The 13,138-nt window shown below is 37.5% G+C and overlaps 1 long non-coding RNA gene across 2 annotated transcripts; it reads left to right on the top strand.

Annotated features, from left to right (window-relative positions):
* The first annotated feature begins 94 nt into the window (after positions 1 to 94).
* Positions 95 to 7,228, top strand: LOC129349584 (uncharacterized). Of its 2 annotated transcripts, XR_008602644.1 has the most exons (3): positions 95 to 279; positions 366 to 406; positions 5,117 to 7,228. It is a non-coding gene; the product is annotated as an uncharacterized LOC129349584 (long non-coding RNA). The 2 variants fall into 2 exon arrangements; XR_008602643.1 differs by lacking the exons at positions 95 to 279; positions 366 to 406 and adding an exon at positions 3,762 to 4,228.
* The last annotated feature ends 5,910 nt before the right edge of the window (positions 7,229 to 13,138 follow it).

Here is a 13,138-nt window from a genome sequence, read left to right as displayed (position 1 = left end):
TCACTGTAACTGTGTGATACTTAGGTGTATATTCAAACACTAACTGATCACAAAAGCAATTTTTAAACAAACCACATTCATCCACTGGATCACATCAGTCTCCTTGGTGATGGTCATTGTGAACTGTGGGACAGCAAAATCCTACTGTTTTTTTTTATTACATACTGTAAAGATGTTTAAATGCTCAGAACAGTTTGTGACCGATGGCAGTTTTAGACAAGCAGTCCAATGAAGCAAACCAGCTGCTGAGGTTTGATCAGCTTCTCTGAAGGCTGCGAGGTAAGCTGATGATCTTTCTTGGTGTTTCTTCTTGTTTTATTTGTACAGTTTGTGTGAAGAGTTTATTAATATAAGCCTGTTTTCAGATCTCATGCAGGGATTGCAGGATCCAGACAAGAAAAACGAGGTAAGTTCTCATAATTTCTCATAATGTTTTATATTGCAACCCAGTTCAAACCACAGGCAGGAACATAGACAAAAAGAAAATACACTGTTTTGTAGAGTTCTTCACTTTTATGTTCATATATATATAGTACAGGGGAGACAATCAATTGTTTGATAAAACAGGAACTATTTTTATAATAATTCATTGAATACCAAACCCAAAATTTCTGTAGTTCATAAAAAAGAGGATGTATTCCCTAACAAAATTAAGAACTGAAAAAAAACTAAAAATATTTTTAAAGCTAAAGGAAAAACAATTAGGAAGGAATTAATACAACTGAAAGAAAAGCAGTTTTATTGTTTTAAAAAGAGGAAAAATATGAGAATAATTTGAATTAGCTTTTTAAAATGGGACTAAATAGGAAACAAAAGTATAGTTTCTTTAAAACCATGTATGACAGATAATGACTCATGTTAATTTGCTAAAAGAAAAGTAATGTGTCGTTTTTTTTAATCTGGCAATCACAGTTTCTTAGCCTAAAACTCCTTGATTAACATCTATGTTTATATTTGTAATGTGGACATTCATCTGATTCCTAACCCTCATTAGTTTCATGTCTCTCATCATAATGAGGATCAAAGTTCACATAATCTCCAAGCAGAGAGAGAAACATTTTCTGCTCAGGCCATAGTCGCTGTCAACCCTGAAACCCCCTCAGTCTTCTCTCTTTAAACACAGCTTTACAACCAGAGGATAGAGTTTGTTTATCAAATAGGGCAGAATGATTGTTGGTTTGGCAGCTGCCAAGACTTGAAGGTTAATCTGACGTTAGTATCCGTTGATGTCAACAGCACTAACAGGAAACAAACAAGCAGAAAGGTCAAATGAGCAAAGAGGAAGACAGCAATGGGAAAAACACAGAAGAGAAATATCATGGTGTAAGTGAATTAGAGAGAGCTGAGTGGGCAGTTGGAAGCACGTGTCCGAACAACAACATGTGCCATCTGCTAATCTGCTGTCACAAGGCACACGAGGCCAGCATGGCAACTGAAGCACCTTTTAAGCTGGAAACTTAATAAGTTGCTTGCATGAAAGAGTATCTTTAGTAACATGCTCGATAGAGAGATGAGACTCTTCCTTTGAAGAAATGCACAGATGAACCTCTTATTGAGTCTTGATGCAGTTTTAAATGTCAGACAACCTGGCACCAGTGATGATCTTCAGCATATTACCAAAAGTTACATGATTTGACTTGAAATTCAATTCTCTATACAAGTGTAGGATATCTCTGCAAATGTCAAATACGTAAACCTCACGTAAAGCTGTGAATGTGAAATGTGAAAATAACAGTTTGAGGCTTTTTTAACCCTTTAAGACCCACCATTGTGCAAGTCTGCCAGGACATATTTTTACATTTTTACATGCTGTAGTGCCAGTTTTTGGAGTATTTTTATTTGCTTTACATCAAAATAACCCCGATATCCCAAATTTTAATAATATGTACTGACTTATGTCTTAACCACTACAAAAAAATGCTTAAAAGTGCAATAAACCTTAAAAAAATGAAAATCCTTTTTGTTTTTTTCACATATTTTTCAAAATACAGAAACTGCATAGCCGTATGCCTTAAATTTGTAAATGTAAAAAAGTTGCACAATATCCTTTGGAACCACAGGACATTTATTTGGAGTCTGTACATAATTTGCTTTTTGAGATATGGTCAATTTTGTAACCTGTAAAAAAAAGGAAAATAAACAAAACTGCAAAATTTGCAAAGAGACGTCAACATCAAAACAAATTATTTACAATAGTGCAATCAAATTTTTAAGTGTGCCAGATACTTATGAACACACATATTTTATGTACAAAACCATGGTCAGACCATAAAAAGTGCATTTGAAAATAAAAGAAAATCGTTGTTACTGAGTTGAATCAGAAACAGTATTTTGATGGTCTCCTGGTCCAAGTACTTGGACAGGTCTGATGGAGAAGGGCTGTCCACATATTCTGACAGAGGTGGCTGGACACCTGGCCTCCTTTTCGGCAGGCAGGAAATGTGGCAGAGAAGGTAAGCTGTCAGGTTCCTTCTCAGTTTTCCAGCCAGCTGTAGGGAGCGCCTCTGGCCCGGAGCGCTCGCTGGTGGAGCGGCTGCTGCAGCGTCTCCTGGCTGGAGGCCGGTCTGTCCCTCTACATCTCGCTGGGGTACCAGGACAGCAGGAGACCTCCATTCTCTCCTCTTCCTCCTCCTCCTCCTTCCCAACATTGTAAATGCTGCACACAGAAAAAGTTACGTGGTACGTTAGCTGTGCGCAGCACATGACTTGTAAAAATGATGCGTATTTTGCGCGGAATCCTTTCGGCGGCGTTCCATGTATATTATACTTTCTTTACTTTTCTCCAACTCAAAACAAACAACTTCTCATGAATACAGACTTACATGTCACTGGGATGATCAATTCCTTCGATAAGATCGGCTTCATCCGCGCTGGTGGCAGAACCGGGCCAGACGAGTGGCTGGACTCTTCATCCGACGCTGTAGTTTGCTGGAGAGCCTCACGCCAGATGTAAAATAGTTTGGCTCGACCAGGTTTTCGCGGCTCCTCAACTAATGTGTGGAAGTGTGTCAAAGGTGTGTGTGGTGGGTCCGTGTACGGATCTGGTAATTGGATTTTCCGTTCTGAAACGGGTATTGAAAAACAAAAAACGAGTGGTTATTTGATTTTCGTTTTAAAATACAAAAATTAAAATTGAAATACAAGGCGTTTTTCCTTTTCATGATCAAAAAGGGATATACGATTTTTTTTTTAAAAAATGCTTTGATTTTCGTTTTATATTTAGAATAACAAGAAAGTAAAATCAGTAAGAGACAGAAATGAAAAAAGGCCCGTTTTTTCATTTTATGAGACCGGAAGTGGTCATCAGCAAGTGTGGAGCCAAACGACAAGATTCTCAGAGGGCGGAGCCAGAGAGCAGTGATTGGTCAGACCATAGATAATATAGAAGACAGCGCGCTAGCGTATCTAGTCTATGTATATCTATGGTCGGCACGTCTGGTAGCATCTCTGGCTGTTGTTGACCTTGTTTTTGCAGTAAAACACGATAAGAAGATAAATACTTCTAACCAGTAGCGTTGTTTTGTTGTACGTTAAGTCAGCGACTTGTGAAGAGTTGTGTTTTGTCGTGTTTGAGCAGTTGGTCCGGACGCGTTAGCTAGCTAAGCGGCTAAGTTAGCACTGAAGTTTAACATTCAGCTGGTTTGAATTAAACTGCGCTTAACATTGCGCAACATTACCTCTCTGAATCTCCATAATTTCATTAAATTCCTTCTCTCTTCCACTGCTCAAGTTCAATCCAGTATATAAAATGACATTAATAGTGAATAAACTAACAACCAGCCATTGTATTTATTTATTAGTGCATGTATTTGTAGTAAAACATGAGATGAAACATCCTACTTTTGGATCTAGAACTGCACAAGCCGTTCATTTTCAGTCACCTGATGAGTTAAACTCCCCTTTTAATGTGAGGTTGAAGCAGAAAGTTCTTTATAATTTGCGATACCTGTTATCTCTGAATGAGGCTTTAGTTTTTGTTGAGCTGATTTACACTTCAGGAAAAGTACAATATAACAGTATAACATTATGACCACCTGACTAATACTGTGTTGGTCCCTTTATGCTGCTAAAACTCCTCTGACCCAGTGGTTCATCAGAACCTCTGGGGATGTCCTGTGGATTCTGTGGATCCTGTGGGTTGCAGGGTGGGTCCTACCTAGACCAGGCTGATCCTGGACCATCCCACAGATGCTCAATCAGATGTGGATGTGGGGAGTGTGGAACCCAGGTGAACAGCTTAGCTCTGTCGTGTTCCTCGGACCACTCCTGAGCAGTTTTTAGTTTGTCCTGCTGAGGGTGGCAGCTGGCATCAAGGACTGCTGTTGCCATGGAGACTAGGGGGTTGTTTGTCCTGCAGTGTTTAGGTGGTGGTACATGTCAAACATCCACATGAATGTCAAGGTTTCCCAGCAGAACGTTACATTAGAACAAGATGATGGATGTTGTTCTCTTCAGCTGTCAGTGGTCAGAATGTTGTGGCTGATCAGTGGATCTGTCTGCCTTTACTCTGACATCCAGAGTTATACAAAAGTGTAGTATGTGTGCAGTACAGAAGAGATTTACTGTATTGTATGCAGTTTTAGTGGTCTCATCAGAGAAAATCATATCCATATACAGATTTTTATTAATTCCAGGGCTGGTTCAGTAAAGATTATAATAATAACTACATCAGATAATTCTTGGTCGCAGTTGGAATTTTGCAGCCTGAGAGATGGTTGAGAAGGTTTGCAGTTCTTGTTTTAGCAAAATATGTTATAATAGAAGATCTTTATTGTCATTGTACATGAAATTATCTGCAAACCAGCAAAGTGTATCAGTCTGAGGTATCTAAAAATAAATAAGTAAAGAAAAATGCTTCTAAAGCCAATAATAAACAGAATATTTTGAGGGAATATTCTAAAAAGGAAAGAAAAGCTCCATTCTCACTCCTCTCAGGATAAACTGTCATTAAAATTGACTTTAAATTTAGCTTCAACACGAGATAAAAACATTTACTTTCATTACTGATGTTGTCAAGTTTTAATAAAGTTCATGCTACTTTTATAAAATGATGAAAGTGAATAAATTGTATTTCTGTGATCTGTGTTTGATTTCTGTCTTTTCTCCTGTCATCCAGATGTTCAGAGGGAGATGATGCCACATCTGGTCCAGCTGATGGAAGGTCTTGAAGTTCTCTGACTGGCCTCGACTGAAGATGGTCGTCTCACTGGATTTAAGGTTCAGATGCTCAGTAACAAACTCCACCAATGTGCCAACAGGGAAGCTTTAGGTTTATTAAATGTTGCTATGAAGGTATCGCTGTTTTTCTTTGTGAATGCAATGTGCTCCAACTGAAACTTGAATTAGAACTTAGAAGTAAATCCTTCCATCTGAAAGGATTTAGTTGCATTAATAACCTCATAACATTCTAATTTTTATTCCAGTCTTGGTTGGAAATAGAATCTCTGTATTGATTCAGGTAAAAACTGAACTTCACAGCATGTTGGAGCAAAACAACCAGATGAAAACTGTGATGGTGTTGGATTGTCAGACCGTAATGTTGCAGCTCAAAGCAGCTTTTCTAGCTCAGTTCATTCTGACATTCAGCTATGAATCAACACAGCAGATGGTGATCCATGCTGTGGAAGTCTCACATCTCCTGATTTAATGGAGCTGCTTTGCACTTTTTACACTGTTTATTCACCAACACTTTATTTAATAAAAGTCCCATCTAGTTTTTATGAGGAATGTGATGTTTTAATTTCTCTGTGAATAACTGCAGTCTAATGCAACAGCTGGAGTTGTAACATCTGTCCTGATATTGATCATGAAGTATTGATCAGAATACTTATGGTTAGCAGTCATCCCTGAAGTTTTACATTAAAATCTTTACTTGTGTTGTGAACTTTGGTAAGAAGCAGAAACTTTAGCGTTGCCATGGATACATGAGTGTTAAATTCTGTCCATGTTTCCATTTTGGGAAATTCAGTCCAGTTCCAGAATGTGGAGGAATTTAGTCTCACAATCACAGACAACAAATATTATCTGAAAGTCGGGTTATTGTTGTTTATCAGCACAATACAAAAAGATTAATGTTAGAAATATTCCAGTTAAGACTCTAGAATATCATGATTTATGTAAATTTACCTCAATAATATGAATGTTCAGGTTAAGATTGTACAGTGATATTTATTATGTAAGTTTAGCTGATTAAAGTTTATGACTCTGCACTAAAATATTATTTAAATTGACATCATTATTATAATATTTAGGGTCAGACCCTACAGTATTGAGATTAAGAAATCAAATATTCTATAAAATGTAAATACACTGAACTCATTTGGATATATTTAAGTGAGACTCTACAATATTATTTGACACAAATCTATCTAAATCAAAATTTTAATAATTTTCACTCCAAACATTTACTGGACTGATTTCAATATTAAAATCACTCCTTTCTAATCCTCTGCTGTACCTTCAAACCTGAGGCCTTAAATAGAAACACACAAGTATCTGTTTGAAGGAACTTCTGCAGAGTCCTGGTTCCAGAACATGATGATAGAATTATAGACAAACTTTAACAAAAGCTGCCTGAGAGTTTACAGGTTTTTATCTTAGATTTCTTCAGTAATTTAATGAGAGTTATCAGCAAAAATCAAGTGTTCATTTGATGAACTTGATTTCCTAAAACATCCAGAATTGGAGCTCATATCTTTGGCAGCTGTAAAGTTTCTGCTCCTTCAAAGTTCACAACACAATGAATGAATTCCTAAAACACTCTCAATGCTGGAGAGCGTTTGTGATGCTGAAGCAGTGACCAGTTTTTCTGTTTCTTCTCTGGAGATGCACAATGAGGGACGTCTGCAGAGACTGAGAAAGAGTCTCACCACATCCTGACATGAGGAAAAAGACTTTATTGAAGACTACAATGAGAAAAACTATCAGACAGCAGACGGCTGCATTCAAGGTGAGCTCTGAACATTTGATCTGGAACAGGAATTCAATAACGGCAGCATGAGCTTCATTTCAGTCTGTAGCTGCTGAATTCATGGATGAATCATCTGGCACTAGAGAGGAAGACCATCAAACATCCACGTCAGCTGATGGAGGTCCAAGAGTCTCACCAAACAAACAACCTACAGAGTGAAGACCTCAAATCTGATTGGACGGCCTCCTATTCAGCCACGTGTGAACAAATGCCTCTAAGCTGATTTGTTTTCTAAAATAAATCTAGTTTGAGTCCTAATCTATGCCTGTGTGTTTGCTTCTTTACACTGCTGTTAACAGTTTAGGCTGTTAGATTGTTCCAGATAAGACAAGTACAAGATTCTTCAGAGCCGTTCTACCACGAGCCTGACAGGAAGAACTCCAACAGCTACTGAATGTTCCTGTGGTTCCCTCAAGGCTACAGGAGGAGCCCTACGAGGACGAGCCGGTCCACCTGATGGCGGCCAGTCGCTGCGGTTCAAAGCCAACACCGACTACGTGGACTTCTACTGGACCACACGGAGGCCTTCAAACCGGACCAACAAGTTCAGCGACTCCCCGACTCGTGGGTCTGAGGACGCCGCCGAGCCTCGGCCCAGCCGGCCTCCTGTCTGTGGGTGTTTGAGTGCTGAGAGGTTTGTGGATGCATGTGAACGTGTCTGTGTTGAAACAGCAGCTTTGGACTCACTAACGCCGGGAAAAACCAAGAGCTCCTTTATTTGTGACTTCCACTAAAAAAACTGATGAAAATAAGTTTGCCAGGGTTCTGACTGATAACAGATTATTAAATAATGAAAATAATCGTTTAAATATTCCTTTAAACAATCCTTTTAGGTCTACATTTCCTTTACACTGACTTCTTGGTATATGTACAAGTATTTTGGGTGGAATATACCATTAAGCCCAATGTTCAAGGGTTCTTCTGGGAATATACCATTAAACCAACCTTTTAGGTAAATGTTCCAGGATGTTGGGTAGAATATACCATCAGATCAACCTTTTAGGTCTACATTGGAAGATTTTAGAGTAGAATATTACTCCAAACCATCCTTTAGGTCTACATTTAAGGTGGAATACTCCTTTACACCAAGATTTTTTGGTCTACATTGAAGGATTTTAGGTGGAATATTCCTTTGAACGAACTTTTTAAGTTTATGTTCAAGGATGTTGGGTGGAATATACCATCAGACCAACCTCCAAGGTCTACAGTAGTGAATTTTAGGTGGAATATACCATTAAACTCACCTTTTAGGTCTACATTGGAGGATTTTAGGTGGAATTTTCTTCCAAACCGCCTTTTAGTCTACATTTAAGGATGTTTAGGATGGTATATTCTTCTGAACCAACTTCTCAGGTCTACATTTCAGGTGGAATATTCCTCCATACTAACTTTTTTGGTCTACATTGAAGGATTTTTTCTAAACCACCCTTTCGGGTCTATATTTGAGGTTTTAGGTGGAATATTCCTTTTAACCAGCCCCTCAGGTCTCTTTGAGGATTTTGGATGGAATACTCGGTTAAACCAACATTTTAGGTGCATGTCCAAGGATTTTTGGTGGAATGTTCCTTTAAGGTGGATGTGTGAGGACCTTGTAGGTGGAATACTTCCTGAAACCAACCTTTTAGGTCAACATTCAAAGATTTAAAGTGGAATATTCCTTTAAACCAACCTAAATTTCATGTTTTGATCATTATCAAATGAGGAACCTCAATCCAGACTCCTCATAATGATGTTTGAGATTTATGCTGCTGTTATTTGTTTAGTCCAGACTAAATGACAGAAATCCACAACTGTAATTTTATTTCAGGACTCGGTTATTAAATGTCAAAACAATCCATGTGACTCTAAAAACTCAACAGCTTTACAAACTCTAAGATTAAACTCTCCACAAGGATCCAAAATAAGTTGGACTTCTACATGAGAGCTTTAATTATTCTTCATCTACTTCCTGAAAAGTTTGGTCAATAAAAAAGACAAAAACTAATATTTTCAGCTGAACTAAAGACAGACTTTGTGATTTTTCTGCTCACATGTTGTGTTGTTGTAAACTTACTCTTTCAAATAAATACCTGCCTAACCCCCTGGAAACCAGCGTTTGTCCTGTTTTTGTGTTGCTCCTCGGCGACCCTAGACAGCCGGGTCGTAATGTTTTTTGAGCAACACACCATACTATGACGTTTTTACAATGATGGTTCTACTATGAAACCAGTTTGACATGTTCAGGCGTTCTTTGTGTGAAAACTCAGAGATTTCAGGTATCAGAAGGTGGTTTTCAACTTTCTTTGTTAACTTTCTGCTTCAACTTTAAACTAAATTTCCTTCACTAAGCCAGCCCTCTGGACTTCCAGTAAGCTGTGTTCCTATTGGCTGTCCAGGTGGCTGCTTGGTGTTATCAGGAACACCTGAGCAGCTCAGTGTCTTCCTGCTTTATTTAGCTGCAGTCAAACATTTCCTCTGCTTCTCTTCACCACTCATCCGGGTTTGGCTCCATTGCTTTAGTTTGTTCTTTAGGCGTTGGCTTGCAGCTTCCAGCAGTAAAATCGTCTTTAATGTGTTTCTTGGTGTGTTTTAGGGCTTTGTACTGGATAGTTGTCTTGGTAAATGTGGTTCTTTAGCCACAGTTAGCACATGGTGCTAATGTGTGCAGTGATTAGTGGATTTGGTGCAGCTGAGTTGTGTCTTTATCTTGGCTGTAGTGAGTCTTTAGAGGTTTTTGGTCAGACACATTCTGTATTCTTGTTTGTGAAGCAACGTTGGTTGTCCAGAAGGTAAGAGTTCCTGTCCTGATTCTCTGTTCTCAGAGGTTCTCTGGTAGGCTGCAGGAGACTTTAGCGTTTGGGTTGTGCTAGTTTGGTTTTTGTATGGTTTCATTTGGACGACTATCTTGAGGCCCCTCCATGTGGTTTAGTGAGGTTTTCTGCAACAGTTCTACAAAGCAACCTGCAGCAGAAGAGACTGAGAGTTTTTAGGAAGTTCTGGAGAGCAGACTTTAGAGCAGCAGAAACATTTGTCAGCAGTTTGAGCAGGAGAAGGTGAGCTTCAGAGTAGAAATGAGGAGAAGGAAACCTTCTTGACCCGTGTGGTGAGGTCCTGTACAAAGAGTTTGAGCAGGTTGTGAAGAGTCTGTAGTTCTTTGGTCTGAAAGCACAAGAAGAGTCGACTCATTAAAGGAGAAAACAGGAGATATTGTTGGTTCTTCTGTCGCTCTGCAGTTTCCAGTTTCCTTAGACTGAATATCAAGTTTATATTTTAAATGATTTCCCATGTGAGCCCAAGAAAACTTCAATAAACTCCCTCCATCCCCTGGACACAACATATTTTGTTACCATGTTAAATCTTTTTTTTAAAAAATATGTTTTTGAGTTTTAATCATAGTTTTAGTATAGTTTTTTGTCTTTGCTTGTTTAGTTTTGTCATCTGTGTAAAAGGTGCTAAACAAATAAAGTTGAATTGATAAACTAAATAATTGACTAACTCATGATTGTGACAACAGAAGTATTTTCATTGTGATTGAAGGGTTTATTTAATTTTTAAGGTTGGGGTTAACAACTTGACAGAAAAAAGATTAAAGAAATAAACTACATTAAAAAAGCAATTAAATCAAAGGAAAAAAACATTTAATAAAACTTTTAAAAAGAAAATTAAACATTAAATACAATTAAATATTAAACAGACAAAATATTTAATTAGATAATTAAACAGAAGATACAAAACATGTAATTATCAAATTAAACAAAATTTATTAAACAAAAACATTAAACATTAAATATGAAATATTTTAGATAAACATTTAAAAAATACAATTAAACAAGAAGAATATTTAACATTTAAAAAAAATACAAAACATTTAATTAGATTATTAAACCTTTAAGAAGACAAAACATTTAATTAGAAAATTAAATGTTTAATTAGAAAATTAAATCTTAAAGACAATAAAATTTTAAATAGGAATTAAACAGAAACTACAATGAAGCATTTAAAAAGAAAATTAAACATTAAAAGGTGGTAAAACATTTAAAAGAAAAACCTTAAAGACTTAATCGAAAAATTAAACATTGGGAAAGAAAAGGAAATTTTTCAAACAAGCCGATAAAACATTCGAAAAAACAACAATTAAACATTAAAAAGACAATACATTTCAAAATCAAATCACACATTAGAAAAGAATAAAAAGTGAGAAAAGAGCAAAACTAAACATTTAAGAAGAATCAAACTAAAGACAAAACATTTGAAAAGACACCAGTTAGACTTTAGAAGATCAAATTAAACAGAAGAGACAACAAAACGATCAAAAAGAGCAAAAACAGATCTTAAAGTGTTTTCTAGTCTGAAATGAAAACATCAAGTTGTTTCTTCAAACAATTCCTCTTTCTATGTTCTTGGTTTGATTGTGGACAGATTTACTGAGAACTCATTTTAGAAAACTGCTTTCCAGATAAAGTCTACTAGTAGTTGAAGGCATTGATCAAACTAATGTTACCTTCTGATCTCCACAAACTTTACTGTTCAGTGAAGAGAATCAAAGTTTGTTGAGGATTTCTAAAAAACCCACAGGTGAAGGTCTGAGAAGAACTCAGATGGATGGTCTAAATGTGAAATCAAGACTCATGGTCACAAGTTTTAAGGCTTCTGTTAACCAAAAGGTTCAAACTAACAGAGAAGTAGTGAGAAACTTTTAAAATTTCAGTCCTCAGACTGTCTAAAGGTTCAGACTAACAGAGAACTACTCAGGAATTTAGAAGATATCAGTCCTTGGACTGTCTGAAGGTTCAAACTAACAGAGAACTACTGTGGGACTTAGAAAATTTCAGCCCTCAGACTGTGTGAAAGCTCAGGTCCTGAGGACTCGGGAGGTGTGGAGGCTTTGGAAAGTCTTGAAACTGAGAGTTCCACCCTCCAGAACAAAGGCTGAAGTCCAACCTCCTGAGAAAAACGGTCGAGACGAGACTCGAGTTAAAAAAAAACTCGAAAACGACAAAAAATAGATGATAAATGCGCAAAAACCAGAAGATTTAGTATCTGAGCGAGTAGCTCAGGGGAAAAGAAGACAGACTACAGACTGGAAGGTCGCAGGTTCGAGACCCGCCACCGGCCTTTTTCTTTCTTTGTCTTTGTCAGAATATTGAGAAAATTTAAGAAGTGTCTGGTCTTGAACCGGCGACCTGCAGCTCCATAGGCAAATCCTTAACTCACTGAGCTACAGATCAGATGAAAAGAAATAAATTCGTCGTCCCTTTGGCATCGTAGTTCCTGAAGTGACCACATGGGCGGAGGCAAGGCGGAGTCTGGGTGGAGTCAGGGCGGAGAGTAGGTGGGAAGGTGGGTGGCGGCCTCCCCCCTCTACTCCCCCACCTTCCCCCACCGCCCACCACACCTTCCCCCGCCCGACGAGTTTTTCGAGTCTCCACGAGTTCTTCGAGTCTCCACAGGTTTCCCCGAGTTTCTGGAGTTTCCACCAGGTCGGAGGCAGAACAAGTTGTCATGCAGAGGTGCTGAAGTCGGCCAGGATGGACTGACTTTTTACTGCGACTAGAAGGAGGACGACTAGAAGAGCAGGTCTTTAACCACCATCCATAAAATCCATGGAGTCGCTCCAGAGAAATGAAGGGAGGTCAACTTTTATCAACCTCCATCCAGATGTTCAACTTCATATCTTTACTTGGACATTTTTAGCACCACAATCCTTTAGTATCACACTTTATTATCATTTATTAGGACTTTAATGGAATCCACCAGTAGATTTAGTTTTTCTTGACAAACTTTATTCTTGTCGTCGTGGGACTGCAGTATTTAAAACTGTTCCTTCTATTTGACCTCATGTTTATTAGTTTTAGTAGAGAAAGTTATTTTAATTGTCCATTAGTCTCTTAAAAACCAAGTAATAAATTTGATTAGTCAAGAGCTTTAAATTTCTTACTTTGTCATATTTTAAATATGACAAAAAAAATATAAAGATAAAGTGTCTTGAGACAATTTGACCTGTAATTGGCGTTACAGAAGTAAAATTGAATTAAAATTGTATGTATCTTGTAATGTTGGAGTAATTCAGCCATATATGTTGGAAAACAAATTTTCTTTGTCCATTAATCTGTTGATTGTTTTCTGCAGTAATTCATTTCTTGTTTTTGTTTATAAAATGTCAAACCCAAATATATTCAGTTTACTGTC

Source organism: Amphiprion ocellaris, chromosome 9 (genome assembly GCF_022539595.1).
Source record: "Amphiprion ocellaris isolate individual 3 ecotype Okinawa chromosome 9, ASM2253959v1, whole genome shotgun sequence".
NCBI lineage: Eukaryota > Metazoa > Chordata > Actinopteri > Pomacentridae > Amphiprion > Amphiprion ocellaris.
This window is presented reverse-complemented; position numbering and strand designations above follow the sequence as displayed.